The sequence below is a fragment of the Hyla sarda genome, unplaced genomic scaffold (genome assembly GCF_029499605.1).
Source record: "Hyla sarda isolate aHylSar1 unplaced genomic scaffold, aHylSar1.hap1 scaffold_413, whole genome shotgun sequence".
NCBI lineage: Eukaryota > Metazoa > Chordata > Amphibia > Anura > Hylidae > Hyla > Hyla sarda.
In genome coordinates this window covers 56,965-84,041 of record NW_026610428.1, presented here as the reverse complement: position 1 = coordinate 84,041, position 27,077 = coordinate 56,965, and the positions used below count along the sequence as shown (strand labels likewise).

General features: G+C 46.5%; 11 non-coding genes and 1 pseudogene across 11 annotated transcripts; all 12 read left to right on the top strand.

Moving 5' to 3' along the window:
* Positions 1-333: 333 nt before the first annotated feature.
* On the top strand, positions 334-524 carry LOC130333705 (U2 spliceosomal RNA). The gene has a single exon (XR_008875849.1). It is a non-coding gene; the product is annotated as a U2 spliceosomal RNA (small nuclear RNA).
* Positions 525-2,616: 2,092 nt separating this feature from the next.
* Positions 2,617-2,807, top strand: LOC130333704 (U2 spliceosomal RNA). The gene has a single exon (XR_008875848.1). It is a non-coding gene; the product is annotated as a U2 spliceosomal RNA (small nuclear RNA).
* Positions 2,808-4,907: 2,100 nt separating this feature from the next.
* LOC130333703 (U2 spliceosomal RNA) lies at positions 4,908-5,098 on the top strand. The gene has a single exon (XR_008875847.1). It is a non-coding gene; the product is annotated as a U2 spliceosomal RNA (small nuclear RNA).
* Positions 5,099-7,199: 2,101 nt separating this feature from the next.
* LOC130333702 (U2 spliceosomal RNA) lies at positions 7,200-7,390 on the top strand. Its single transcript, XR_008875846.1, has one exon. It is a non-coding gene; the product is annotated as a U2 spliceosomal RNA (small nuclear RNA).
* Positions 7,391-9,495: 2,105 nt separating this feature from the next.
* On the top strand, positions 9,496-9,686 carry LOC130333700 (U2 spliceosomal RNA). Its single transcript, XR_008875844.1, has one exon. It is a non-coding gene; the product is annotated as a U2 spliceosomal RNA (small nuclear RNA).
* A 2,079-nt stretch (positions 9,687-11,765) lies between these two features.
* LOC130333699 (U2 spliceosomal RNA) lies at positions 11,766-11,956 on the top strand. Its single transcript, XR_008875843.1, has one exon. It is a non-coding gene; the product is annotated as a U2 spliceosomal RNA (small nuclear RNA).
* A 2,078-nt stretch (positions 11,957-14,034) lies between these two features.
* LOC130333680 (U2 spliceosomal RNA) lies at positions 14,035-14,222 on the top strand. Its single transcript, XR_008875829.1, has one exon. It is a non-coding gene; the product is annotated as a U2 spliceosomal RNA (small nuclear RNA).
* A 655-nt stretch (positions 14,223-14,877) lies between these two features.
* LOC130333675 (U2 spliceosomal RNA) lies at positions 14,878-15,087 on the top strand (annotated as a pseudogene).
* Positions 15,088-17,187: 2,100 nt separating this feature from the next.
* LOC130333698 (U2 spliceosomal RNA) lies at positions 17,188-17,378 on the top strand. Its single transcript, XR_008875842.1, has one exon. It is a non-coding gene; the product is annotated as a U2 spliceosomal RNA (small nuclear RNA).
* A 2,085-nt stretch (positions 17,379-19,463) lies between these two features.
* LOC130333697 (U2 spliceosomal RNA) lies at positions 19,464-19,654 on the top strand. Its single transcript, XR_008875841.1, has one exon. It is a non-coding gene; the product is annotated as a U2 spliceosomal RNA (small nuclear RNA).
* A 2,098-nt stretch (positions 19,655-21,752) lies between these two features.
* LOC130333695 (U2 spliceosomal RNA) lies at positions 21,753-21,943 on the top strand. Its single transcript, XR_008875840.1, has one exon. It is a non-coding gene; the product is annotated as a U2 spliceosomal RNA (small nuclear RNA).
* A 2,108-nt stretch (positions 21,944-24,051) lies between these two features.
* On the top strand, positions 24,052-24,242 carry LOC130333694 (U2 spliceosomal RNA). Its single transcript, XR_008875839.1, has one exon. It is a non-coding gene; the product is annotated as a U2 spliceosomal RNA (small nuclear RNA).
* The last annotated feature ends 2,835 nt before the right edge of the window (positions 24,243-27,077 follow it).

The following is a 27,077-nucleotide window of genomic DNA, read 5'->3' as shown; positions in this document are numbered from 1 at the left end:
GGCATCTGCAGGCAACAAAGGTAGGTGTGTGCTTGTGTGTGTGTTTCCTATGCAGATCCTAAGCCCAGTGTCACATGCAAGTAGGAGGAGTAAGAAGGGTTCCTGGCAAATCCGGGTTATGGATTGCATTTAAAAAGGCCCCGTGGGAGTGCAATGGGCCCCTGTCTTGCTGCTTAGCAATAATGGTATGGGTTTAGGTTCTGCTGTGTGTACTGGTGGTTGACTGCCCCCCAGCCCAGAGTGTGCATGGAAAATTGTCTGGCAGCCTCCCTGACAGCAAGCAGTGATAGTGCCCATGAAGGGGACCTTGTTGGGCCCGCCCCTTTCACGGTTATCGCTTCTCGGCCTTTTGGCTAAGATCAAGTGTAGTATCTGTTCTTATCAGTTTAATATCTGATACGTCCCCTATCTGGGGACCATATATTAAATGGATTTTTGAGAACGGGGGCCGATTTCGAAGCTTGCTTCCGTCGCCCTATGCATTGACCCGATATGGCAGTATCTTCGGGTACAGTGCACCACCCCCTTACAGGGTTAAAAAGAAAGATTCCTACTTTCATTGCTACCTGCTTGCTGGCTAGCCAGCTAGCCAGCCCTGTGGGCCTTGCTGCTGCTGCAGCCAAAAAACAAAAGGTGGTGCTGCTGCTGCTTCTGCTGCTTCTGCTTCTGCTTGTGTCTGGCCCCTGTTGGAGCGTCCAGGCACAGGACTTCTGCTGCTGCTGACTAAATGGCCTCCTTAATTGGATCATTTGAGTAGCCAGCACACCTGTGCAGGTAGGGCATGACATGATAGGCAGCTGCCTTGATAGCGGGTGGGTGCTGAATGTTCCTAATTGACAAAATAAGATTAATGCTTATGAAGAAATATAAAATCTCATCCCTTCCCCAATATCGCGCCACACCCCTACCCCTTAATTCCCTGGTTGAACGTGATGGACATATGTCTTTTTTCGACCGTACTAACTATGTAACTATGTAACATAACATGGGGGGGGGGGGGGGGGGGTCTCCTGGCTGTTCACACAGGTGTGTCATTGCTGTACATTGACCATGCATTGCTTCTGTGGTATTGCAAAGGCAAAGACAAATGCTTCCAGCCATCCATTGCACTAATGGATTGGTCATCAGCTGGCTGTCTATGTCCCGCATCAATATAGACCAAAGTACAGAGGGTTAGGCTATGCTATTGTGCACCTACCTGATGCATCAGAAGGTGCGAGGCCCTTGCTAAATTCTGTGCACAGACTTTGAGATCTATGCTTTAGACTGTATCTAAACCTGCTCCAACATGGACTGACATTCTGGCCTACTTTCAGCCGATGCGACTTGTCTGTCGCTGAACAGTCGCTTTTTATGTATTCAGCACCTATGTATAATGTTGTAAAAATGCTCTAGAAGCTAAAGTCGCAGAAATGTCACACATATTTGGCCTGCAACTTTCTGTGCGACAAATTCAGACAGGAAAAATCAGTATAAATCCTTAGAAAATTATCCCCCAGTGTCTCCATCTGCTGGCGGTATTGAATAAGCATTGCTGCACTGATGGGGTATGCATTAGACGAAAAAAAAGAAGAAAAAGAAGAATAATACGCCCAGAAAAGAGGCGAAAAGGAGAAAAACGTAAAAAAACGTGAAAAAAAAGTAAGAGGAAGAGAAGGGAAAAAAAGGTGGAAATGGGTTTAAAAGTGATTTCGGCGGAGAAATATATATATATATATATATATATATATATATATATATATATGCGCACACACACACATAGATATAAACGTATTCTCCGTTGAGATATTGCAGCCGCTGCTGTGTCCAGGCCCAGGAGCCTTAGCACTGTGCTGTGATGTCACTCAATACCACTGACATCACTAGGTGTAAACAACATCTCTCCTTTGCTGTGTATGTGACTATGGAGCTGTTTGGTGATGTCGTCTATTACGGCCTTCATAGAAGCAACAGGAGATTGTTGCATCCATCTTGAACCCTCAGAACTACAGTGCTATGATGTCACTCACTTCCACAGGCCTTGCAGAGTGTAAACAACAACAACCCAGCTTTGTTGTGTATGTAACCAAAGGGATTTGTGATGTCACCTAGAACCTTCACAGCAGCGACAGCTTTATGAGGAGCATCAGCACTGCTCTGCCTGAGCAGAACCATCACCGCCATAGGTTGTCAAATAACCCGGATTTAACCCACACAGGTAAGTCCAATGGGGTGCAGGCATGTCCTCTATGCTTACAGCTTCCCGTGGGTGTTGGTTTGATACCGTTTGGGGACAGCCAAGGAGGCATCTGCAGGCAACAAAGGTAGGTGTGTGCTTGTGTGTGTGTTTCCTATGCAGATCCTAAGCCCAGTGTCACATGCAAGTAGGAGGAGTAAGAAGGGTTCCTGGCAAATCCGGGTTATGGATTGCATTTAAAAAGGCCCCGTGGGAGTGCAATGGGCCCCTGTCTTGCTGCTTAGCAATAATGGTATGGGTTTAGGTTCTGCTGTGTGTACTGGTGGTTGACTGCCCCCCAGCCCAGAGTGTGCATGGAAAATTGTCTGGCAGCCTCCCTGACACCAAGCAGTGATAGTGCCCATGAAGGGGACCTTGTTGGGCCCGCCCCTTTCACGGTTATCGCTTCTCGGCCTTTTGGCTAAGATCAAGTGTAGTATCTGTTCTTATCAGTTTAATATCTGATACGTCCCCTATCTGGGGACCATATATTAAATGGATTTTTGAGAACGGGGGCCGATTTCGAAGCTTGCTTCCGTCGCCCTATGCATTGACCCGATATGGCAGTATCTTCGGGTACAGTGCACCACCCCCTTACAGGGTTAAAAAGAAAGATTCCTACTTTCATTGCTACCTGCTTGCTGGCTAGCCAGCTAGCCAGCCCTGTGGGCCTTGCTGCTGCTGCAGCCAAAAAACAAAAGGTGGTGCTGCTGCTGCTTCTGCTGCTTCTGCTTCTGCTTGTGTCTGGCCCCTGTTGGAGCGTCCAGGCACAGGACTTCTGCTGCTGCTGACTAAATGGCCTCCTTAATTGGATCATTTGAGTAGCCAGCACACCTGTGCAGGTAGGGCATGACATGATAGGCAGCTGCCTTGATAGCGGGTGGGTGCTGAATGTTCCTAATTGACAAAATAAGATTAATGCTTATGAAGAAATATAAAATCTCATCCCTTCCCCAATATCGCGCCACACCCCTACCCCTTAATTCCCTGGTTGAACGTGATGGACATATGTCTTTTTTCGACCGTACTAACTATGTAACTATGTAACATAACATGGGGGGGGGGGGGGGGGGGTCTCCTGGCTGTTCACACAGGTGTGTCATTGCTGTACATTGACCATGCATTGCTTCTGTGGTATTGCAAAGGCAAAGACAAATGCTTCCAGCCATCCATTGCACTAATGGATTGGTCATCAGCTGGCTGTCTATGTCCCGCATCAATATAGACCAAAGTACAGAGGGTTAGGCTATGCTATTGTGCACCTACCTGATGCATCAGAAGGTGCGAGGCCCTTGCTAAATTCTGTGCACAGACTTTGAGATCTATGCTTTAGACTGTATCTAAACCTGCTCCAACATGGACTGACATTCTGGCCTACTTTCAGCCGATGCGACTTGTCTGTCGCTGAACAGTCGCTTTTTATGTATTCAGCACCTATGTATAATGTTGTAAAAATGCTCTAGAAGCTAAAGTCGCAGAAATGTCACACATATTTGGCCTGCAACTTTCTGTGCGACAAATTCAGACAGGAAAAATCAGTATAAATCCTTAGAAAATTATCCCCCAGTGTCTCCATCTGCTGGCGGTATTGAATAAGCATTGCTGCACTGATGGGGTATGCATTAGACGAAAAAAAAGAAGAAAAAGAAGAATAATACGCCCAGAAAAGAGGCGAAAAGGAGAAAAACGTAAAAAAACGTGAAAAAAAAGTAAGAGGAAGAGAAGGGAAAAAAAGGTGGAAATGGGTTTAAAAGTGATTTCGGCGGAGAAATATATATATATATATATATATATATATATATATATATATATATATATATGCGCACACACACACATAGATATAAACGTATTCTCCGTTGAGATATTGCAGCCGCTGCTGTGTCCAGGCCCAGGAGCCTTAGCACTGTGCTGTGATGTCACTCAATACCACTGACATCACTAGGTGTAAACAACATCTCTCCTTTGCTGTGTATGTGACTATGGAGCTGTTTGGTGATGTCGTCTATTACGGCCTTCATAGAAGCAACAGGAGATTGTTGCATCCATCTTGAACCCTCAGAACTACAGTGCTATGATGTCACTCACTTCCACAGGCCTTGCAGAGTGTAAACAACAACAACCCAGCTTTGTTGTGTATGTAACCAAAGGGATTTGTGATGTCACCTAGAACCTTCACAGCAGCGACAGCTTTATGAGGAGCATCAGCACTGCTCTGCCTGAGCAGAACCATCACCGCCATAGGTTGTCAAATAACCCGGATTTAACCCACACAGGTAAGTCCAATGGGGTGCAGGCATGTCCTCTATGCTTACAGCTTCCCGTGGGTGTTGGTTTGATACCGTTTGGGGACAGCCAAGGAGGCATCTGCAGGCAACAAAGGTAGGTGTGTGCTTGTGTGTGTGTTTCCTATGCAGATCCTAAGCCCAGTGTCACATGCAAGTAGGAGGAGTAAGAAGGGTTCCTGGCAAATCCGGGTTATGGATTGCATTTAAAAAGGCCCCGTGGGAGTGCAATGGGCCCCTGTCTTGCTGCTTAGCAATAATGGTATGGGTTTAGGTTCTGCTGTGTGTACTGGTGGTTGACTGCCCCCCAGCCCAGAGTGTGCATGGAAAATTGTCTGGCAGCCTCCCTGACAGCAAGCAGTGATAGTGCCCATGAAGGGGACCTTGTTGGGCCCGCCCCTTTCACGGTTATCGCTTCTCGGCCTTTTGGCTAAGATCAAGTGTAGTATCTGTTCTTATCAGTTTAATATCTGATACGTCCCCTATCTGGGGACCATATATTAAATGGATTTTTGAGAACGGGGGCCGATTTCGAAGCTTGCTTCCGTCGCCCTATGCATTGACCCGATATGGCAGTATCTTCGGGTACAGTGCACCACCCCCTTACAGGGTTAAAAAGAAAGATTCCTACTTTCATTGCTACCTGCTTGCTGGCTAGCCAGCTAGCCAGCCCTGTGGGCCTTGCTGCTGCTGCAGCCAAAAAACAAAAGGTGGTGCTGCTGCTGCTTCTGCTGCTTCTGCTTCTGCTTGTGTCTGGCCCCTGTTGGAGCGTCCAGGCACAGGACTTCTGCTGCTGCTGACTAAATGGCCTCCTTAATTGGATCATTTGAGTAGCCAGCACACCTGTGCAGGTAGGGCATGACATGATAGGCAGCTGCCTTGATAGCGGGTGGGTGCTGAATGTTCCTAATTGACAAAATAAGATTAATGCTTATGAAGAAATATAAAATCTCATCCCTTCCCCAATATCGCGCCACACCCCTACCCCTTAATTCCCTGGTTGAACGTGATGGACATATGTCTTTTTTCGACCGTACTAACTATGTAACTATGTAACATAACATGGGGGGGGGGGGGGGGGGGTCTCCTGGCTGTTCACACAGGTGTGTCATTGCTGTACATTGACCATGCATTGCTTCTGTGGTATTGCAAAGGCAAAGACAAATGCTTCCAGCCATCCATTGCACTAATGGATTGGTCATCAGCTGGCTGTCTATGTCCCGCATCAATATAGACCAAAGTACAGAGGGTTAGGCTATGCTATTGTGCACCTACCTGATGCATCAGAAGGTGCGAGGCCCTTGCTAAATTCTGTGCACAGACTTTGAGTTCTATGCTTTAGACTGTATCTAAACCTGCTCCAACATGGACTGACATTCTGGCCTACTTTCAGCCGATGCGACTTGTCTGTCGCTGAACAGTCGCTTTTTATGTATTCAGCACCTATGTATAATGTTGTAAAAATGCTCTAGAAGCTAAAGTCGCAGAAATGTCACACATATTTGGCCTGCAACTTTCTGTGCGACAAATTCAGACAGGAAAAATCAGTATAAATCCTTAGAAAATTATCCCCCAGTGTCTCCATCTGCTGGCGGTATTGAATAAGCATTGCTGCACTGATGGGGTATGCATTAGACGAAAAAAAAGAAGAAAAAGAAGAATAATACGCCCAGAAAAGAGGCGAAAAGGAGAAAAACGTAAAAAAACGTGAAAAAAAAGTAAGAGGAAGAGAAGGGAAAAAAAGGTGGAAATGGGTTTAAAAGTGATTTCGGCGGAGAATATATATATATATATATATATATATATATATATATATATATATATATATATGCGCACACACACACATAGATATAAACGTATTCTCCGTTGAGATATTGCAGCCGCTGCTGTGTCCAGGCCCAGGAGCCTTAGCACTGTGCTGTGATGTCACTCAATACCACTGACATCACTAGGTGTAAACAACATCTCTCCTTTGCTGTGTATGTGACTATGGAGCTGTTTGGTGATGTCGTCTATTACGGCCTTCATAGAAGCAACAGGAGATTGTTGCATCCATCTTGAACCCTCAGAACTACAGTGCTATGATGTCACTCACTTCCACAGGCCTTGCAGAGTGTAAACAACAACAACCCAGCTTTGTTGTGTATGTAACCAAAGGGATTTGTGATGTCACCTAGAACCTTCACAGCAGCGACAGCTTTATGAGGAGCATCAGCACTGCTCTGCCTGAGCAGAACCATCACCGCCATAGGTTGTCAAATAACCCGGATTTAACCCACACAGGTAAGTCCAATGGGGTGCAGGCATGTCCTCTATGCTTACAGCTTCCCGTGGGTGTTGGTTTGATACCGTTTGGGGACAGCCAAGGAGGCATCTGCAGGCAACAAAGGTAGGTGTGTGCTTGTGTGTGTGTTTCCTATGCAGATCCTAAGCCCAGTGTCACATGCAAGTAGGAGGAGTAAGAAGGGTTCCTGGCAAATCCGGGTTATGGATTGCATTTAAAAAGGCCCCGTGGGAGTGCAATGGGCCCCTGTCTTGCTGCTTAGCAATAATGGTATGGGTTTAGGTTCTGCTGTGTGTACTGGTGGTTGACTGCCCCCCAGCCCAGAGTGTGCATGGAAAATTGTCTGGCAGCCTCCCTGACAGCAAGCAGTGATAGTGCCCATGAAGGGGACCTTGTTGGGCCCGCCCCTTTCACGGTTATCGCTTCTCGGCCTTTTGGCTAAGATCAAGTGTAGTATCTGTTCTTATCAGTTTAATATCTGATACGTCCCCTATCTGGGGACCATATATTAAATGGATTTTTGAGAACGGGGGCCGATTTCGAAGCTTGCTTCCGTCGCCCTATGCATTGACCCGATATGGCAGTATCTTCGGGTACAGTGCACCACCCCCTTACAGGGTTAAAAAGAAAGATTCCTACTTTCATTGCTACCTGCTTGCTGGCTAGCCAGCTAGCCAGCCCTGTGGGCCTTGCTGCTGCTGCAGCCAAAAAACAAAAGGTGGTGCTGCTGCTGCTTCTGCTGCTTCTGCTTCTGCTTGTGTCTGGCCCCTGTTGGAGCGTCCAGGCACAGGACTTCTGCTGCTGCTGACTAAATGGCCTCCTTAATTGGATCATTTGAGTAGCCAGCACACCTGTGCAGGTAGGGCATGACATGATAGGCAGCTGCCTTGATAGCGGGTGGGTGCTGAATGTTCCTAATTGACAAAATAAGATTAATGCTTATGAAGAAATATAAAATCTCATCCCTTCCCCAATATCGCGCCACACCCCTACCCCTTAATTCCCTTGTTGAACGTGATGGACATATGTCTTTTTTCGACCGTACTAACTATGTAACTATGTAACATAACATGGGGGGGGGGGGGGGGGGGGTCTCCTGGCTGTTCACACAGGTGTGTCATTGCTGTACATTGACCATGCATTGCTTCTGTGGTATTGCAAAGGCAAAAGGCAAAGACAAATGCTTCCAGCCATCCATTGCACTAATGGATTGGTCATCAGCTGGCTGTCTATGTCCCGCATCAATATAGACCAAAGTACAGAGGGTTAGGCTATGCTATTGTGCACCTACCTGATGCATCAGAAGGTGCGAGGCCCTTGCTAAATTCTGTGCACAGACTTTGAGATCTATGCTTTAGACTGTATCTAAACCTGCTCCAACATGGACTGACATTCTGGCCTACTTTCAGCCGATGCGACTTGTCTGTCGCTGAACAGTCGCTTTTTATGTATTCAGCACCTATGTATAATGTTGTAAAAATGCTCTAGAAGCTAAAGTCGCAGAAATGTCACACATATTTGGCCTGCAACTTTCTGTGCGACAAATTCAGACAGGAAAAATCAGTATAAATCCTTAGAAAATTATCCCCCAGTGTCTCCATCTGCTGGCGGTATTGAATAAGCATTGCTGCACTGATGGGGTATGCATTAGACGAAAAAAAAGAAGAAAAAGAAGAATAATACGCCCAGAAAAGAGGCGAAAAGGAGAAAAACGTAAAAAAACGTGAAAAAAAAGTAAGAGGAAGAGAAGGGAAAAAAAGGTGGAAATGGGTTTAAAAGTGATTTCGGCGGAGAATATATATATATATATATATATATATATATATATATATATATATATATGCGCACACACACACATAGATATAAACGTATTCTCCGTTGAGATATTGCAGCCGCTGCTGTGTCCAGGCCCAGGAGCCTTAGCACTGTGCTGTGATGTCACTCAATACCACTGACATCACTAGGTGTAAACAACATCTCTCCTTTGCTGTGTATGTGACTATGGAGCTGTTTGGTGATGTCGTCTATTACGGCCTTCATAGAAGCAACAGGAGATTGTTGCATCCATCTTGAACCCTCAGAACTACAGTGCTATGATGTCACTCACTTCCACAGGCCTTGCAGAGTGTAAACAACAACAACCCAGCTTTGTTGTGTATGTAACCAAAGGGATTTGTGATGTCACCTAGAACCTTCACAGCAGCGACAGCTTTATGAGGAGCATCAGCACTGCTCTGCCTGAGCAGAACCATCACCGCCATAGGTTGTCAAATAACCCGGATTTAACCCACACAGGTAAGTCCAATGGGGTGCAGGCATGTCCTCTATGCTTACAGCTTCCCGTGGGTGTTGGTTTGATACCGTTTGGGGACAGCCAAGGAGGCATCTGCAGGCAACAAAGGTAGGTGTGTGCTTGTGTGTGTGTTTCCTATGCAGATCCTAAGCCCAGTGTCACATGCAAGTAGGAGGAGTAAGAAGGGTTCCTGGCAAATCCGGGTTATGGATTGCATTTAAAAAGGCCCCGTGGGAGTGCAATGGGCCCCTGTCTTGCTGCTTAGCAATAATGGTATGGGTTTAGGTTCTGCTGTGTGTACTGGTGGTTGACTGCCCCCCAGCCCAGAGTGTGCATGGAAAATTGTCTGGCAGCCTCCCTGACAGCAAGCAGTGATAGTGCCCATGAAGGGGACCTTGTTGGGCCCGCCCCTTTCACGGTTATCGCTTCTCGGCCTTTTGGCTAAGATCAAGTGTAGTATCTGTTCTTATCAGTTTAATATCTGATACGTCCCCTATCTGGGGACCATATATTAAATGGATTTTTGAGAACGGGGGCCGATTTCGAAGCTTGCTTCCGTCGCCCTATGCATTGACCCGATATGGCAGTATCTTCGGGTACAGTGCACCACCCCCTTACAGGGTTAAAAAGAAAGATTCCTACTTTCATTGCTACCTGCTTGCTGGCTAGCCAGCTAGCCAGCCCTGTGGGCCTTGCTGCTGCTGCAGCCAAAAAACAAAAGGTGGTGCTGCTTCTGCTTCTGCTTGTGTCTGGCCCCTGTTGGAGCGTCCAGGCACAGGACTTCTGCTGCTGCTGACTAAATGGCCTCCTTAATTGGATCATTTGAGTAGCCAGCACACCTGTGCAGGTAGGGCATGACATGATAGGCAGCTGCCTTGATAGCGGGTGGGTGCTGAATGTTCCTAATTGACAAAATAAGATTAATGCTTATGAAGAAATATAAAATCTCATCCCTTCCCCAATATCGCGCCACACCCCTACCCCTTAATTCCCTGGTTGAACGTGATGGACATATGTCTTTTTTCGACCGTACTAACTATGTAACTATGTAACATAACATGGGGGGGGGGGGGGGGGGGTCTCCTGGCTGTTCACACAGGTGTGTCATTGCTGTACATTGACCATGCATTGCTTCTGTGGTATTGCAAAGGCAAAGACAAATGCTTCCAGCCATCCATTGCACTAATGGATTGGTCATCAGCTGGCTGTCTATGTCCCGCATCAATATAGACCAAAGTACAGAGGGTTAGGCTATGCTATTGTGCACCTACCTGATGCATCAGAAGGTGCGAGGCCCTTGCTAAATTCTGTGCACAGACTTTGAGATCTATGCTTTAGACTGTATCTAAACCTGCTCCAACATGGACTGACATTCTGGCCTACTTTCAGCCGATGCGACTTGTCTGTCGCTGAACAGTCGCTTTTTATGTATTCAGCACCTATGTATAATGTTGTAAAAATGCTCTAGAAGCTAAAGTCGCAGAAATGTCACACATATTTGGCCTGCAACTTTCTGTGCGACAAATTCAGACAGGAAAAATCAGTATAAATCCTTAGAAAATTATCCCCCAGTGTCTCCATCTGCTGGCGGTATTGAATAAGCATTGCTGCACTGATGGGGTATGCATTAGACGAAAAAAAAGAAGAAAAAGAAGAATAATACGCCCAGAAAAGAGGCGAAAAGGAGAAAAACGTAAAAAAACGTGAAAAAAAAGTAAGAGGAAGAGAAGGGAAAAAAAGGTGGAAATGGGTTTAAAAGTGATTTCGGCGGAGAAATATATATATATATATATATATATATATATATATATATATATATGCGCACACACACACATAGATATAAACGTATTCTCCGTTGAGATATTGCAGCCGCTGCTGTGTCCAGGCCCAGGAGCCTTAGCACTGTGCTGTGATGTCACTCAATACCACTGACATCACTAGGTGTAAACAACATCTCTCCTTTGCTGTGTATGTGACTATGGAGCTGTTTGGTGATGTCGTCTATTACGGCCTTCATAGAAGCAACAGGAGATTGTTGCATCCATCTTGAACCCTCAGAACTACAGTGCTATGATGTCACTCACTTCCACAGGCCTTGCAGAGTGTAAACAACAACAACCCAGCTTTGTTGTGTATGTAACCAAAGGGATTTGTGATGTCACCTAGAACCTTCACAGCAGCGACAGCTTTATGAGGAGCATCAGCACTGCTCTGCCTGAGCAGAACCATCACCGCCATAGGTTGTCAAATAACCCGGATTTAACCCACACAGGTAAGTCCAATGGGGTGCAGGCATGTCCTCTATGCTTACAGCTTCCCGTGGGTGTTGGTTTGATACCGTTTGGGGACAGCCAAGGAGGCATCTGCAGGCAACAAAGGTAGGTGTGTGCTTGTGTGTGTGTTTCCTATGCAGATCCTAAGCCCAGTGTCACATGCAAGTAGGAGGAGTAAGAAGGGTTCCTGGCAAATCCGGGTTATGGATTGCATTTAAAAAGGCCCCGTGGGAGTGCAATGGGCCCCTGTCTTGCTGCTTAGCAATAATGGTATGGGTTTAGGTTCTGCTGTGTGTACTGGTGGTTGACTGCCCCCCAGCCCAGAGTGTGCATGGAAAATTGTCTGGCAGCCTCCCTGACAGCAAGCAGTGATAGTGCCCATGAAGGGGACCTTGTTGGGCCCGCCCCTTTCACGGTTATCGCTTCTCGGCCTTTTGGCTAAGATCAAGTGTAGTATCTGTTCTTATCAGTTTAATATCTGATACGTCCCCTATCTGGGGACCATATATTAAATGGATTTTTGAGAACGGGGGCCGATTTCGAAGCTTGCTTCCGTCGCCCTATGCATTGACCCGATATGGCAGTATCTTCGGGTACAGTGCACCACCCCCTTACAGGGTTAAAAAGAAAGATTCCTACTTTCATTGCTACCTGCTTGCTGGCTAGCCAGCTAGCCAGCCCTGTGGGCCTTGCTGCTGCTGCAGCCAAAAAACAAAAGGTGGTGCTGCTGCTGCTTCTGCTGCTTCTGCTTCTGCTTGTGTCTGGCCCCTGTTGGAGCGTCCAGGCACAGGACTTCTGCTGCTGCTGACTAAATGGCCTCCTTAATTGGATCATTTGAGTAGCCAGCACACCTGTGCAGGTAGGGCATGACATGATAGGCAGCTGCCTTGATAGCGGGTGGGTGCTGAATGTTCCTAATTGACAAAATAAGATTAATGCTTATGAAGAAATATAAAATCTCATCCCTTCCCCAATATCGCGCCACACCCCTACCCCTTAATTCCCTGGTTGAACGTGATGGACATATGTCTTTTTTCGACCGTACTAACTATGTAACTATGTAACATAACATGGGGGGGGGGGGGGGGGTCTCCTGGCTGTTCACACAGGTGTGTCATTGCTGTACATTGACCATGCATTGCTTCTGTGGTATTGCAAAGGCAAAGACAAATGCTTCCAGCCATCCATTGCACTAATGGATTGGTCATCAGCTGGCTGTCTATGTCCCGCATCAATATAGACCAAAGTACAGAGGGTTAGGCTATGCTATTGTGCACCTACCTGATGCATCAGAAGGTGCGAGGCCCTTGCTAAATTCTGTGCACAGACTTTGAGATCTATGCTTTAGACTGTATCTAAACCTGCTCCAACATGGACTGACATTCTGGCCTACTTTCAGCCGATGCGACTTGTCTGTCGCTGAACAGTCGCTTTTTATGTATTCAGCACCTATGTATAATGTTGTAAAAATGCTCTAGAAGCTAAAGTCGCAGAAATGTCACACATATTTGGCCTGCAACTTTCTGTGCGACAAATTCAGACAGGAAAAATCAGTATAAATCCTTAGAAAATTATCCCCCAGTGTCTCCATCTGCTGGCGGTATTGAATAAGCATTGCTGCACTGATGGGGTATGCATTAGACGAAAAAAAAGAAGAAAAAGAAGAATAATACGCCCAGAAAAGAGGCGAAAAGGAGAAAAACGTAAAAAAACGTGAAAAAAAAGTAAGAGGAAGAGAAGGGAAAAAAAGGTGGAAATGGGTTTAAAAGTGATTTCGGCGGAGAAATATATATATATATATATATATATATATACGCGCACACACACACATATATATAAACGTATTCTCCGTTGAGATATTGCAGCCGCTGCTGTGTCCAGGCCCAGGAGCCTTAGCACTGTGCTGTGATGTCACTCAATACCACTGACATCACTAGGTGTAAACAACATCTCTCCTTTGCTGTGTATGTGACTATGGAGCTGTTTGGTGATGTCGTCTATTACGGCCTTCATAGAAGCAACAGGAGATTGTTGCATCCATCTTGAACCCTCAGAACTACAGTGCTATGATGTCACTCACTTCCACAGGCCTTGCAGAGTGTAAACAACAACAACCCAGCTTTGTTGTGTATGTAACCAAAGGGATTTGTGATGTCACCTAGAACCTTCACAGCAGCGACAGCTTTATGAGGAGCATCAGCACTGCTCTGCCTGAGCAGAACCATCACCGCCATAGGTTGTCAAATAACCCGGATTTAACCCACACAGGTAAGTCCAATGGGGTGCAGGCATGTCCTCTATGCTTACAGCTTCCCGTGGGTGTTGGTTTGATACCGTTTGGGGACAGCCAAGGAGGCATCTGCAGGCAACAAAGGTAGGTGTGTGCTTGTGTGTGTGTTTCCTATGCAGATCCTAAGCCCAGTGTCACATGCAAGTAGGAGGAGTAAGAAGGGTTCCTGGCAAATCCGGGTTATGGATTGCATTTAAAAAGGCCCCGTGGGAGTGCAATGGGCCCCTGTCTTGCTGCTTAGCAATAATGGTATGGGTTTAGGTTCTGCTGTGTGTACTGGTGGTTGACTGCCCCCCAGCCCAGAGTGTGCATGGAAAATTGTCTGGCAGCCTCCCTGACAGCAAGCAGTGATAGTGCCCATGAAGGGGACCTTGTTGGGCCCGCCCCTTTCACGGTTATCGCTTCTCGGCCTTTTGGCTAAGATCAAGTGTAGTATCTGTTCTTATCAGTTTTTCATGCCGGTGGACAGTAACGCCGGTATGGGGCTGGTGGGGATGGGTGCTGCATGGAGGATGCAGGTGTACCAGGGCTTTCCGGGGCTGGTTCTGAGGAATCAGCTCGACGGCTGCCCCGATGTGACCTGTTCCCTCCGGGTCTCGCCATGAGGCTGAGAGGGTCTAGAGCCGAGGTACTTTTGTGCCTCGGGGAGTGGTGACCCCGAGGTGCCGAAACTCACTGGGAGGATAGACTCACTGAGTTGAAGCACGGGCACCATAATCTCTTCACCTTGTGGCACTCACCTCTTGATTCCCGGCCTTCTGGCTAGGATCAGAGAAATTTTTATAGATCCGGCCGGATGTCCGGGCAGTATATCTGCACACATTCACTTATTTATTTCTTTTTTGTCTCACTGTGTCACTTTTTGCGTGTTGTGTGTTCACAGGATTGGTCAGGATGCGGTAGCCCTTCTGGGTGTCCCTCCTGGCGGTCTAGGGGAGGTGTGTGTGGCCATTAGGTTCCGCACCTCCCTGCAAACACCCCGGGTACTCCTGCTTTTGCAGGGTACCTACCGTAATCGGCTCTGCGGGCAGATACCTTGGCTAACGCCAAGGGGGATGCCGGGAGCATTTGTGGTCCCCTAGTAGCTTCGGCGAAAAGGGACATCGAACCTGGAACCTCGCAGGTACCTTTTGGTCCGGAGGCGAAGGGTAAGGTTTGTTGGGGGGCCTCTCTCCTATCGGAGAAGGGCTTGCGATAGACCGCATCCTTTGTGCACGTTTTTTTAGTGTAACACGTTTGCACTTTTTCTTGCACTTTGGGTGAATCGAAAGCACGTTCCTCGGCTTTAGATAAAAAATCTGTTCTTATCAGTTTAATATCTGATACGTCCCCTATCTGGGGACCATATATTAAATGGATTTTTGAGAACGGGGGCCGATTTCGAAGCTTGCTTCCGTCGCCCTATGCATTGACCCGATATGGCAGTATCTTCGGGTACAGTGCACCACCCCCTTACAGGGTTAAAAAGAAAGATTCCTACTTTCATTGCTACCTGCTTGCTGGCTAGCCAGCTAGCCAGCCCTGTGGGCCTTGCTGCTGCTGCAGCCAAAAAACAAAAGGTGGTGCTGCTGCTGCTTCTGCTGCTTCTGCTTCTGCTTGTGTCTGGCCCCTGTTGGAGCGTCCAGGCACAGGACTTCTGCTGCTGCTGACTAAATGGCCTCCTTAATTGGATCATTTGAGTAGCCAGCACACCTGTGCAGGTAGGGCATGACATGATAGGCAGCTGCCTTGATAGCGGGTGGGTGCTGAATGTTCCTAATTGACAAAATAAGATTAATGCTTATGAAGAAATATAAAATCTCATCCCTTCCCCAATATCGCGCCACACCCCTACCCCTTAATTCCCTGGTTGAACGTGATGGACATATGTCTTTTTTCGACCGTACTAACTATGTAACTATGTAACATAACATGGGGGGGGGGGGGGGTCTCCTGGCTGTTCACACAGGTGTGTCATTGCTGTACATTGACCATGCATTGCTTCTGTGGTATTGCAAAGGCAAAGACAAATGCTTCCAGCCATCCATTGCACTAATGGATTGGTCATCAGCTGGCTGTCTATGTCCCGCATCAATATAGACCAAAGTACAGAGGGTTAGGCTATGCTATTGTGCACCTACCTGATGCATCAGAAGGTGCGAGGCCCTTGCTAAATTCTGTGCACAGACTTTGAGATCTATGCTTTAGACTGTATCTAAACCTGCTCCAACATGGACTGACATTCTGGCCTACTTTCAGCCGATGCGACTTGTCTGTCGCTGAACAGTCGCTTTTTATGTATTCAGCACCTATGTATAATGTTGTAAAAATGCTCTAGAAGCTAAAGTCGCAGAAATGTCACACATATTTGGCCTGCAACTTTCTGTGCGACAAATTCAGACAGGAAAAATCAGTATAAATCCTTAGAAAATTATCCCCCAGTGTCTCCATCTGCTGGCGGTATTGAATAAGCATTGCTGCACTGATGGGGTATGCATTAGACGAAAAAAAAGAAGAAAAAGAAGAATAATACGCCCAGAAAAGAGGCGAAAAGGAGAAAAACGTAAAAAAACGTGAAAAAAAAGTAAGAGGAAGAGAAGGGAAAAAAAGGTGGAAATGGGTTTAAAAGTGATTTCGGCGGAGAAATATATATATATATATATATATATATATATATATATATATATATATATATATATGCGCACACACACACATAGATATAAACGTATTCTCCGTTGAGATATTGCAGCCGCTGCTGTGTCCAGGCCCAGGAGCCTTAGCACTGTGCTGTGATGTCACTCAATACCACTGACATCACTAGGTGTAAACAACATCTCTCCTTTGCTGTGTATGTGACTATGGAGCTGTTTGGTGATGTCGTCTATTACGGCCTTCATAGAAGCAACAGGAGATTGTTGCATCCATCTTGAACCCTCAGAACTACAGTGCTATGATGTCACTCACTTCCACAGGCCTTGCAGAGTGTAAACAACAACAACCCAGCTTTGTTGTGTATGTAACCAAAAGGATTTGTGATGTCACCTAGAACCTTCACAGCAGCGACAGCTTTATGAGGAGCATCAGCACTGCTCTGCCTGAGCAGAACCATCACCGCCATAGGTTGTCAAATAACCCGGATTTAACCCACACAGGTAAGTCCAATGGGGTGCAGGCATGTCCTCTATGCTTACAGCTTCCCGTGGGTGTTGGTTTGATACCGTTTGGGGACAGCAAAGGAGGCATCTGCAGGCAACAAAGGTAGGTGTGTGCTTGTGTGTGTGTTTCCTATGCAGATCCTAAGCCCAGTGTCACATGCAAGTAGGAGGAGTAAGAAGGGTTCCTGGCAAATCCGGGTTATGGATTGCATTTAAAAAGGCCCCGTGGGAGTGCAATGGGCCCCTGTCTTGCTGCTTAGCAATAATGGTATGGGTTTAGGTTCTGCTGTGTGTACTGGTGGTTGACTGCCCCCCAGCCCAGAGTGTGCATGGAAAATTGTCTGGCAGCCTCCCTGACAGCAAGCAGTGATAGTGCCCATGAAGGGGACCTTGTTGGGCCCGCCCCTTTCACGGTTATCGCTTCTCGGCCTTTTGGCTAAGATCAAGTGTAGTATCTGTTCTTATCAGTTTAATATCTGATACGTCCCCTATCTGGGGACCATATATTAAATGGATTTTTGAGAACGGGGGCCGATTTCGAAGCTTGCTTCCGTCGCCCTATGCATTGACCCGATATGGCAGTATCTTCGGGTACAGTGCACCACCCCCTTACAGGGTTAAAAAGAAAGATTCCTACTTTCATTGCTACCTGCTTGCTGGCTAGCCAGCTAGCCAGCCCTGTGGGCCTTGCTGCTGCTGCAGCCAAAAAACAAAAGGTGGTGCTGCTGCTGCTTCTGCTTCTGCTTGTGTCTGGCCCCTGTTGGAGCGTCCAGGCACAGGACTTCTGCTGCTGCTGACTAAATGGCCTCCTTAATTGGATCATTTGAGTAGCCAGCACACCTGTGCAGGTAGGGCATGACATGATAGGCAGCTGCCTTGATAGCGGGTGGGTGCTGAATGTTCCTAATTGACAAAATAAGATTAATGCTTATGAAGAAATATAAAATCTCATCCCTTCCCCAATATCGCGCCACACCCCTACCCCTTAATTCCCTGGTTGAACGTGATGGACATATGTCTTTTTTCAACCGTACTAACTATGTAACTATGTAACATAACATGGGGGGGGGGGGGGGGGGGTCTCCTGGCTGTTCACACAGGTGTGTCATTGCTGTACATTGACCATGCATTGCTTCTGTGGTATTGCAAAGGCAAAGACAAATGCTTCCAGCCATCCATTGCACTAATGGATTGGTCATCAGCTGGCTGTCTATGTCCCGCATCAATATAGACCAAAGTACAGAGGGTTAGGCTATGCTATTGTGCACCTACCTGATGCATCAGAAGGTGCGAGGCCCTTGCTAAATTCTGTGCACAGACTTTGAGATCTATGCTTTAGACTGTATCTAAACCTGCTCCAACATGGACTGACATTCTGGCCTACTTTCAGCCGATGCGACTTGTCTGTCGCTGAACAGTCGCTTTTTATGTATTCAGCACCTATGTATAATGTTGTAAAAATGCTCTAGAAGCTAAAGTCGCAGAAATGTCACACATATTTGGCCTGCAACTTTCTGTGCGACAAATTCAGACAGGAAAAATCAGTATAAATCCTTAGAAAATTATCCCCCAGTGTCTCCATCTGCTGGCGGTATTGAATAAGCATTGCTGCACTGATGGGGTATGCATTAGACGAAAAAAAAGAAGAAAAAGAAGAATAATACGCCCAGAAAAGAGGCGAAAAGGAGAAAAACGTAAAAAAACGTGAAAAAAAAGTAAGAGGAAGAGAAGGGAAAAAAAGGTGGAAATGGGTTTAAAAGTGATTTCGGCGGAGAAATATATATATATATATATATATATATATATATATATATATATATGCGCACACACACACATAGATATAAACGTATTCTCCGTTGAGATATTGCAGCCGCTGCTGTGTCCAGGCCCAGGAGCCTTAGCACTGTGCTGTGATGTCACTCAATACCACTGACATCACTAGGTGTAAACAACATCTCTCCTTTGCTGTGTATGTGACTATGGAGCTGTTTGGTGATGTCGTCTATTACGGCCTTCATAGAAGCAACAGGAGATTGTTGCATCCATCTTGAACCCTCAGAACTACAGTGCTATGATGTCACTCACTTCCACAGGCCTTGCAGAGTGTAAACAACAACAACCCAGCTTTGTTGTGTATGTAACCAAAGGGATTTGTGATGTCACCTAGAACCTTCACAGCAGCGACAGCTTTATGAGGAGCATCAGCACTGCTCTGCCTGAGCAGAACCATCACCGCCATAGGTTGTCAAATAACCCGGATTTAACCCACACAGGTAAGTCCAATGGGGTGCAGGCATGTCCTCTATGCTTACAGCTTCCCGTGGGTGTTGGTTTGATACCGTTTGGGGACAGCCAAGGAGGCATCTGCAGGCAACAAAGGTAGGTGTGTGCTTGTGTGTGTGTTTCCTATGCAGATCCTAAGCCCAGTGTCACATGCAAGTAGGAGGAGTAAGAAGGGTTCCTGGCAAATCCGGGTTATGGATTGCATTTAAAAAGGCCCCGTGGGAGTGCAATGGGCCCCTGTCTTGCTGCTTAGCAATAATGGTATGGGTTTAGGTTCTGCTGTGTGTACTGGTGGTTGACTGCCCCCCAGCCCAGAGTGTGCATGGAAAATTGTCTGGCAGCCTCCCTGACAGCAAGCAGTGATAGTGCCCATGAAGGGGACCTTGTTGGGCCCGCCCCTTTCACGGTTATCGCTTCTCGGCCTTTTGGCTAAGATCAAGTGTAGTATCTGTTCTTATCAGTTTAATATCTGATACGTCCCCTATCTGGGGACCATATATTAAATGGATTTTTGAGAACGGGGGCCGATTTCGAAGCTTGCTTCCGTCGCCCTATGCATTGACCCGATATGGCAGTATCTTCGGGTACAGTGCACCACCCCCTTACAGGGTTAAAAAGAAAGATTCCTACTTTCATTGCTACCTGCTTGCTGGCTAGCCAGCTAGCCAGCCCTGTGGGCCTTGCTGCTGCTGCAGCCAAAAAACAAAAGGTGGTGCTGCTGCTGCTTCTGCTGCTTCTGCTTCTGCTTGTGTCTGGCCCCTGTTGGAGCGTCCAGGCACAGGACTTCTGCTGCTGCTGACTAAATGGCCTCCTTAATTGGATCATTTGAGTAGCCAGCACACCTGTGCAGGTAGGGCATGACATGATAGGCAGCTGCCTTGATAGCGGGTGGGTGCTGAATGTTCCTAATTGACAAAATAAGATTAATGCTTATGAAGAAATATAAAATCTCATCCCTTCCCCAATATCGCGCCACACCCCTACCCCTTAATTCCCTGGTTGAACGTGATGGACATATGTCTTTTTTCGACCGTACTAACTATGTAACTATGTAACATAACATGGGGGGGGGGGGGGGGGGTCTCCTGGCTGTTCACACAGGTGTGTCATTGCTGTACATTGACCATGCATTGCTTCTGTGGTATTGCAAAGGCAAAGACAAATGCTTCCAGCCATCCATTGCACTAATGGATTGGTCATCAGCTGGCTGTCTATGTCCCGCATCAATATAGACCAAAGTACAGAGGGTTAGGCTATGCTATTGTGCACCTACCTGATGCATCAGAAGGTGCGAGGCCCTTGCTAAATTCTGTGCACAGACTTTGAGATCTATGCTTTAGACTGTATCTAAACCTGCTCCAACATGGACTGACATTCTGGCCTACTTTCAGCCGATGCGACTTGTCTGTCGCTGAACAGTCGCTTTTTATGTATTCAGCACCTATGTATAATGTTGTAAAAATGCTCTAGAAGCTAAAGTCGCAGAAATGTCACACATATTTGGCCTGCAACTTTCTGTGCGACAAATTCAGACAGGAAAAATCAGTATAAATCCTTAGAAAATTATCCCCCAGTGTCTCCATCTGCTGGCGGTATTGAATAAGCATTGCTGCACTGATGGGGTATGCATTAGACGAAAAAAAAAGAAGAAAAAGAAGAATAATACGCCCAGAAAAGAGGCGAAAAGGAGAAAAACGTAAAAAAACGTGAAAAAAAAGTAAGAGGAAGAGAAGGGAAAAAAAGGTGGAAATGGGTTTAAAAGTGATTTCGGCGGAGAAATATATATATATATATATATATATATATATATATATATATATATATATGCGCACACACACACATAGATATAAACGTATTCTCCGTTGAGATATTGCAGCCGCTGCTGTGTCCAGGCCCAGGAGCCTTAGCACTGTGCTGTGATGTCACTCAATACCACTGACATCACTAGGTGTAAACAACATCTCTCCTTTGCTGTGTATGTGACTATGGAGCTGTTTGGTGATGTCGTCTATTACGGCCTTCATAGAAGCAACAGGAGATTGTTGCATCCATCTTGAACCCTCAGAACTACAGTGCTATGATGTCACTCACTTCCACAGGCCTTGCAGAGTGTAAACAACAACAACCCAGCTTTGTTGTGTATGTAACCAAAGGGATTTGTGATGTCACCTAGAACCTTCACAGCAGCGACAGCTTTATGAGGAGCATCAGCACTGCTCTGCCTGAGCAGAACCATCACCGCCATAGGTTGTCAAATAACCCGGATTTAACCCACACAGGTAAGTCCAATGGGGTGCAGGCATGTCCTCTATGCTTACAGCTTCCCGTGGGTGTTGGTTTGATACCGTTTGGGGACAGCCAAGGAGGCATCTGCAGGCAACAAAGGTAGGTGTGTGCTTGTGTGTGTGTTTCCTATGCAGATCCTAAGCCCAGTGTCACATGCAAGTAGGAGGAGTAAGAAGGGTTCCTGGCAAATCCGGGTTATGGATTGCATTTAAAAAGGCCCCGTGGGAGTGCAATGGGCCCCTGTCTTGCTGCTTAGCAATAATGGTATGGGTTTAGGTTCTGCTGTGTGTACTGGTGGTTGACTGCCCCCCAGCCCAGAGTGTGCATGGAAAATTGTCTGGCAGCCTCCCTGACAGCAAGCAGTGATAGTGCCCATGAAGGGGACCTTGTTGGGCCCGCCCCTTTCACGGTTATCGCTTCTCGGCCTTTTGGCTAAGATCAAGTGTAGTATCTGTTCTTATCAGTTTAATATCTGATACGTCCCCTATCTGGGGACCATATATTAAATGGATTTTTGAGAACGGGGGCCGATTTCGAAGCTTGCTTCCGTCGCCCTATGCATTGACCCGATATGGCAGTATCTTCGGGTACAGTGCACCACCCCCTTACAGGGTTAAAAAGAAAGATTCCTACTTTCATTGCTACCTGCTTGCTGGCTAGCCAGCTAGCCAGCCCTGTGGGCCTTGCTGCTGCTGCAGCCAAAAAACAAAAGGTGGTGCTGCTGCTGCTTCTGCTGCTTCTGCTTCTGCTTGTGTCTGGCCCCTGTTGGAGCGTCCAGGCACAGGACTTCTGCTGCTGCTGACTAAATGGCCTCCTTAATTGGATCATTTGAGTAGCCAGCACACCTGTGCAGGTAGGGCATGACATGATAGGCAGCTGCCTTGATAGCGGGTGGGTGCTGAATGTTCCTAATTGACAAAATAAGATTAATGCTTATGAAGAAATATAAAATCTCATCCCTTCCCCAATATCGCGCCACACCCCTACCCCTTAATTCCCTGGTTGAACGTGATGGACATATGTCTTTTTTCGACCGTACTAACTATGTAACTATGTAACATAACATGGGGGGGGGGGGGGGGGGGGTCTCCTGGCTGTTCACACAGGTGTGTCATTGCTGTACATTGACCATGCATTGCTTCTGTGGTATTGCAAAGGCAAAGACAAATGCTTCCAGCCATCCATTGCACTAATGGATTGGTCATCAGCTGGCTGTCTATGTCCCGCATCAATATAGACCAAAGTACAGAGGGTTAGGCTATGCTATTGTGCACCTACCTGATGCATCAGAAGGTGCGAGGCCCTTGCTAAATTCTGTGCACAGACTTTGAGATCTATGCTTTAGACTGTATCTAAACCTGCTCCAACATGGACTGACATTCTGGCCTACTTTCAGCCGATGCGACTTGTCTGTCGCTGAACAGTCGCTTTTTATGTATTCAGCACCTATGTATAATGTTGTAAAAATGCTCTAGAAGCTAAAGTCGCAGAAATGTCACACATATTTGGCCTGCAACTTTCTGTGCGACAAATTCAGACAGGAAAAATCAGTATAAATCCTTAGAAAATTATCCCCCAGTGTCTCCATCTGCTGGCGGTATTGAATAAGCATTGCTGCACTGATGGGGTATGCATTAGACGAAAAAAAAAGAAGAAAAAGAAGAATAATACGCCCAGAAAAGAGGCGAAAAGGAGAAAAACGTAAAAAAACGTGAAAAAAAAGTAAGAGGAAGAGAAGGGAAAAAGAGGTGGAAATGGGTTTAAAAGTGATTTCGGCGGAGAAATATATATATATATATATATATATATATATATATATATATATATATATATATATATGCGCACACACACACATAGATATAAACGTATTCTCCGTTGAGATATTGCAGCCGCTGCTGTGTCCAGGCCCAGGAGCCTTAGCACTGTGCTGTGATGTCACTCAATACCACTGACATCACTAGGTGTAAACAACATCTCTCCTTTGCTGTGTATGTGACTATGGAGCTGTTTGGTGATGTCGTCTATTACGGCCTTCATAGAAGCAACAGGAGATTGTTGCATCCATCTTGAACCCTCAGAACTACAGTGCTATGATGTCACTCACTTCCACAGGCCTTGCAGAGTGTAAACAACAACAACCCAGCTTTGTTGTGTATGTAACCAAAGGGATTTGTGATGTCACCTAGAACCTTCACAGCAGCGACAGCTTTATGAGGAGCATCAGCACTGCTCTGCCTGAGCAGAACCATCACCGCCATAGGTTGTCAAATAACCCGGATTTAACCCACACAGGTAAGTCCAATGGGGTGCAGGCATGTCCTCTATGCTTACAGCTTCCCGTGGGTGTTGGTTTGATACCGTTTGGGGACAGCCAAGGAGGCATCTGCAGGCAACAAAGGTAGGTGTGTGCTTGTGTGTGTGTTTCCTATGCAGATCCTAAGCCCAGTGTCACATGCAAGTAGGAGGAGTAAGAAGGGTTCCTGGCAAATCCGGGTTATGGATTGCATTTAAAAAGGCCCCGTGGGAGTGCAATGGGCCCCTGTCTTGCTGCTTAGCAATAATGGTATGGGTTTAGGTTCTGCTGTGTGTACTGGTGGTTGACTGCCCCCCAGCCCAGAGTGTGCATGGAAAATTGTCTGGCAGCCTCCCTGACAGCAAGCAGTGATAGTGCCCATGAAGGGGACCTTGTTGGGCCCGCCCCTTTCACGGTTATCGCTTCTCGGCCTTTTGGCTAAGATCAAGTGTAGTATCTGTTCTTATCAGTTTAATATCTGATACGTCCCCTATCTGGGGACCATATATTAAATGGATTTTTGAGAACGGGGGCCGATTTCGAAGCTTGCTTCCGTCGCCCTATGCATTGACCCGATATGGCAGTATCTTCGGGTACAGTGCACCACCCCCTTACAGGGTTAAAAAGAAAGATTCCTACTTTCATTGCTACCTGCTTGCTGGCTAGCCAGCTAGCCAGCCCTGTGGGCCTTGCTGCTGCTGCAGCCAAAAAACAAAAGGTGGTGCTGCTGCTGCTTCTGCTGCTTCTGCTTCTGCTTGTGTCTGGCCCCTGTTGGAGCGTCCAGGCACAGGACTTCTGCTGCTGCTGACTAAATGGCCTCCTTAATTGGATCATTTGAGTAGCCAGCACACCTGTGCAGGTAGGGCATGACATGATAGGCAGCTGCCTTGATAGCGGGTGGGTGCTGAATGTTCCTAATTGACAAAATAAGATTAATGCTTATGAAGAAATATAAAATCTCATCCCTTCCCCAATATCGCGCCACACCCCTACCCCTTAATTCCCTGGTTGAACTTGATGGACATATGTCTTTTTTCGACCGTACTAACTATGTAACTATGTAACATAACATGGGGGGGGGGGGGGGGGGGTCTCCTGGCTGTTCACACAGGTGTGTCATTGCTGTACATTGACCATGCATTGCTTCTGTGGTATTGCAAAGGCAAAGACAAATGCTTCCAGCCATCCATTGCACTAATGGATTGGTCATCAGCTGGCTGTCTATGTCCCGCATCAATATAGACCAAAGTACAGAGGGTTAGGCTATGCTATAGTGCACCTACCTGATGCATCAGAAGGTGCGAGGCCCTTGCTAAATTCTGTGCACAGACTTTGAGATCTATACTTTAGACTGTATCTAAACCTGCTCCAACATGGACTGACATTCTGGCCTACTTTCAGCCGATGCGACTTGTCTGTCGCTGAACAGTCGCTTTTTATGTATTCAGCACCTATGTATAATGTTGTAAAAATGCTCTAGAAGCTAAAGTCGCAGAAATGTCACACATATTTGGCCTGCAACTTTCTGTGCGACAAATTCAGACAGGAAAAATCAGTATAAATCCTTAGAAAATTATCCCCCAGTGTCTCCATCTGCTGGCGGTATTGAATAAGCATTGCTGCACTGATGGGGTATGCATTAGACGAAAAAAAAGAAGAAAAAGAAGAATAATACGCCCAGAAAAGAGGCGAAAAGGAGAAAAACGTAAAAAAACGTGAAAAAAAAGTAAGAGGAAGAGAAGGGAAAAAAAGGTGGAAATGGGTTTAAAAGTGATTTCGGCGGAGAAATATATATATATATATATATATATATATATATACGCGCACACACACACACATATATATAAACGTATTCTCCGTTGAGATATTGCAGCCGCTGCTGTGTCCAGGCCCAGGAGCCTTAGCACTGTGCTGTGATGTCACTCAATACCACTGACATCACTAGGTGTAAACAACATCTCTCCTTTGCTGTGTATGTGACTATGGAGCTGTTTGGTGATGTCGTCTATTATGGCCTTCATAGAAGCAACAGGAGATTGTTGCATCCATCTAGAACCCTCAGAACTACAGTGCTATGATGTCACTCACTTCCACAGGCCTTGCAGAGTGTAAACAACAACAACCCAGCTTTGTTGTGTATGTAACCATAGGGATTTGTGATGTCACCTAGAACCTTCACAGCAGCGACAGCTTTATGAGGAGCATCAGCACTGCTCTGCCTGAGCAGAACCATCACCGCCATAGGTTGTCAAATAACCCGGATTTAACCCACACAGGTAAGTCCAATGGGGTGCAGGCATGTCCTCTATGCTTACAGCTTCCCGTGGGTGTTGGTTTGATACCGTTTGGGGACAGCCAAGGAGGCATCTGCAGGCAACAAAGGTAGGTGTGTGCTTGTGTGTGTGTTTCCTATGCAGATCCTAAGCCCAGTGTCACATGCAAGTAGGAGGAGTAAGAAGGGTTCCTGGCAAATCCGGGTTATGGATTGCATTTAAAAAGGCCCCGTGGGAGTGCAATGGGCCCCTGTCTTGCTGCTTAGCAATAATGGTATGGGTTTAGGTTCTGCTGTGTGTACTGGTGGTTGACTGCCCCCCAGCCCAGAGTGTGCATGGAAAATTGTCTGGCAGCCTCCCTGACAGCAAGCAGTGATAGTGCCCATGAAGGGGACCTTGTTGGGCCCGCCCCTTTCACGGTTATCGCTTCTCGGCCTTTTGGCTAAGATCAAGTGCAGTTGCCTTGGTCTCGCCTGAGGGTGCGATCTCTGGGTTTACCCAGTTTGCTGGAAGGGATTCTCTTTCTGTGGTTTCGTGCCGACAGTTCTGCCTGGAGAGATGGCTGGTCTGAAGAATACCATTCGTTTGGAGGTGGATCCCGGAAGTGCTGTGAAGAACAATGTTGTTTACCTGGTTCGGGACATCATCATGCTGAAGCTTGGAGTGGACAAGTCAGAAATATTCAGCGTTAATGAGGCTCCTCGCAAGGGTTCTTATGAGGTCACCTTTGAGCAGGAAGGTAGGTGCCTTGATGTTTATGAACGTTTGAGAAATTTCAGCAAGGACCCCATGATGGAGGGAGTGAAGATTACTCCTTTGTTTGGGTTTCAAGAAAAAACTGTCCTTGTGCATGTTTATAACCCTTTCACGGATGTGGCTATAATTGAAAGTTTTCTGCGCCAATATTGTGACTCTGTGCGTGGAGGTGAAAAACAGACCAATGTACTGGGAATCTTTAATTGCAAATATAAATTTGTTGTGAAACTGAAAGTGGATCCCAGTTGTGTTGGTGGCTTTAAACATCCCCCAGCTAGTTTTTCAGTTGCTGGACATAGGGGATATTTATCCTATGCTGGACAGCCTTATTATTGCCGCAATTGTTTTTCTTTTGGCCACGTGAAAGAGAGCTGCCTTAAGGGACAGGTGTGCCGGAACTGTAATGGTACTGGTC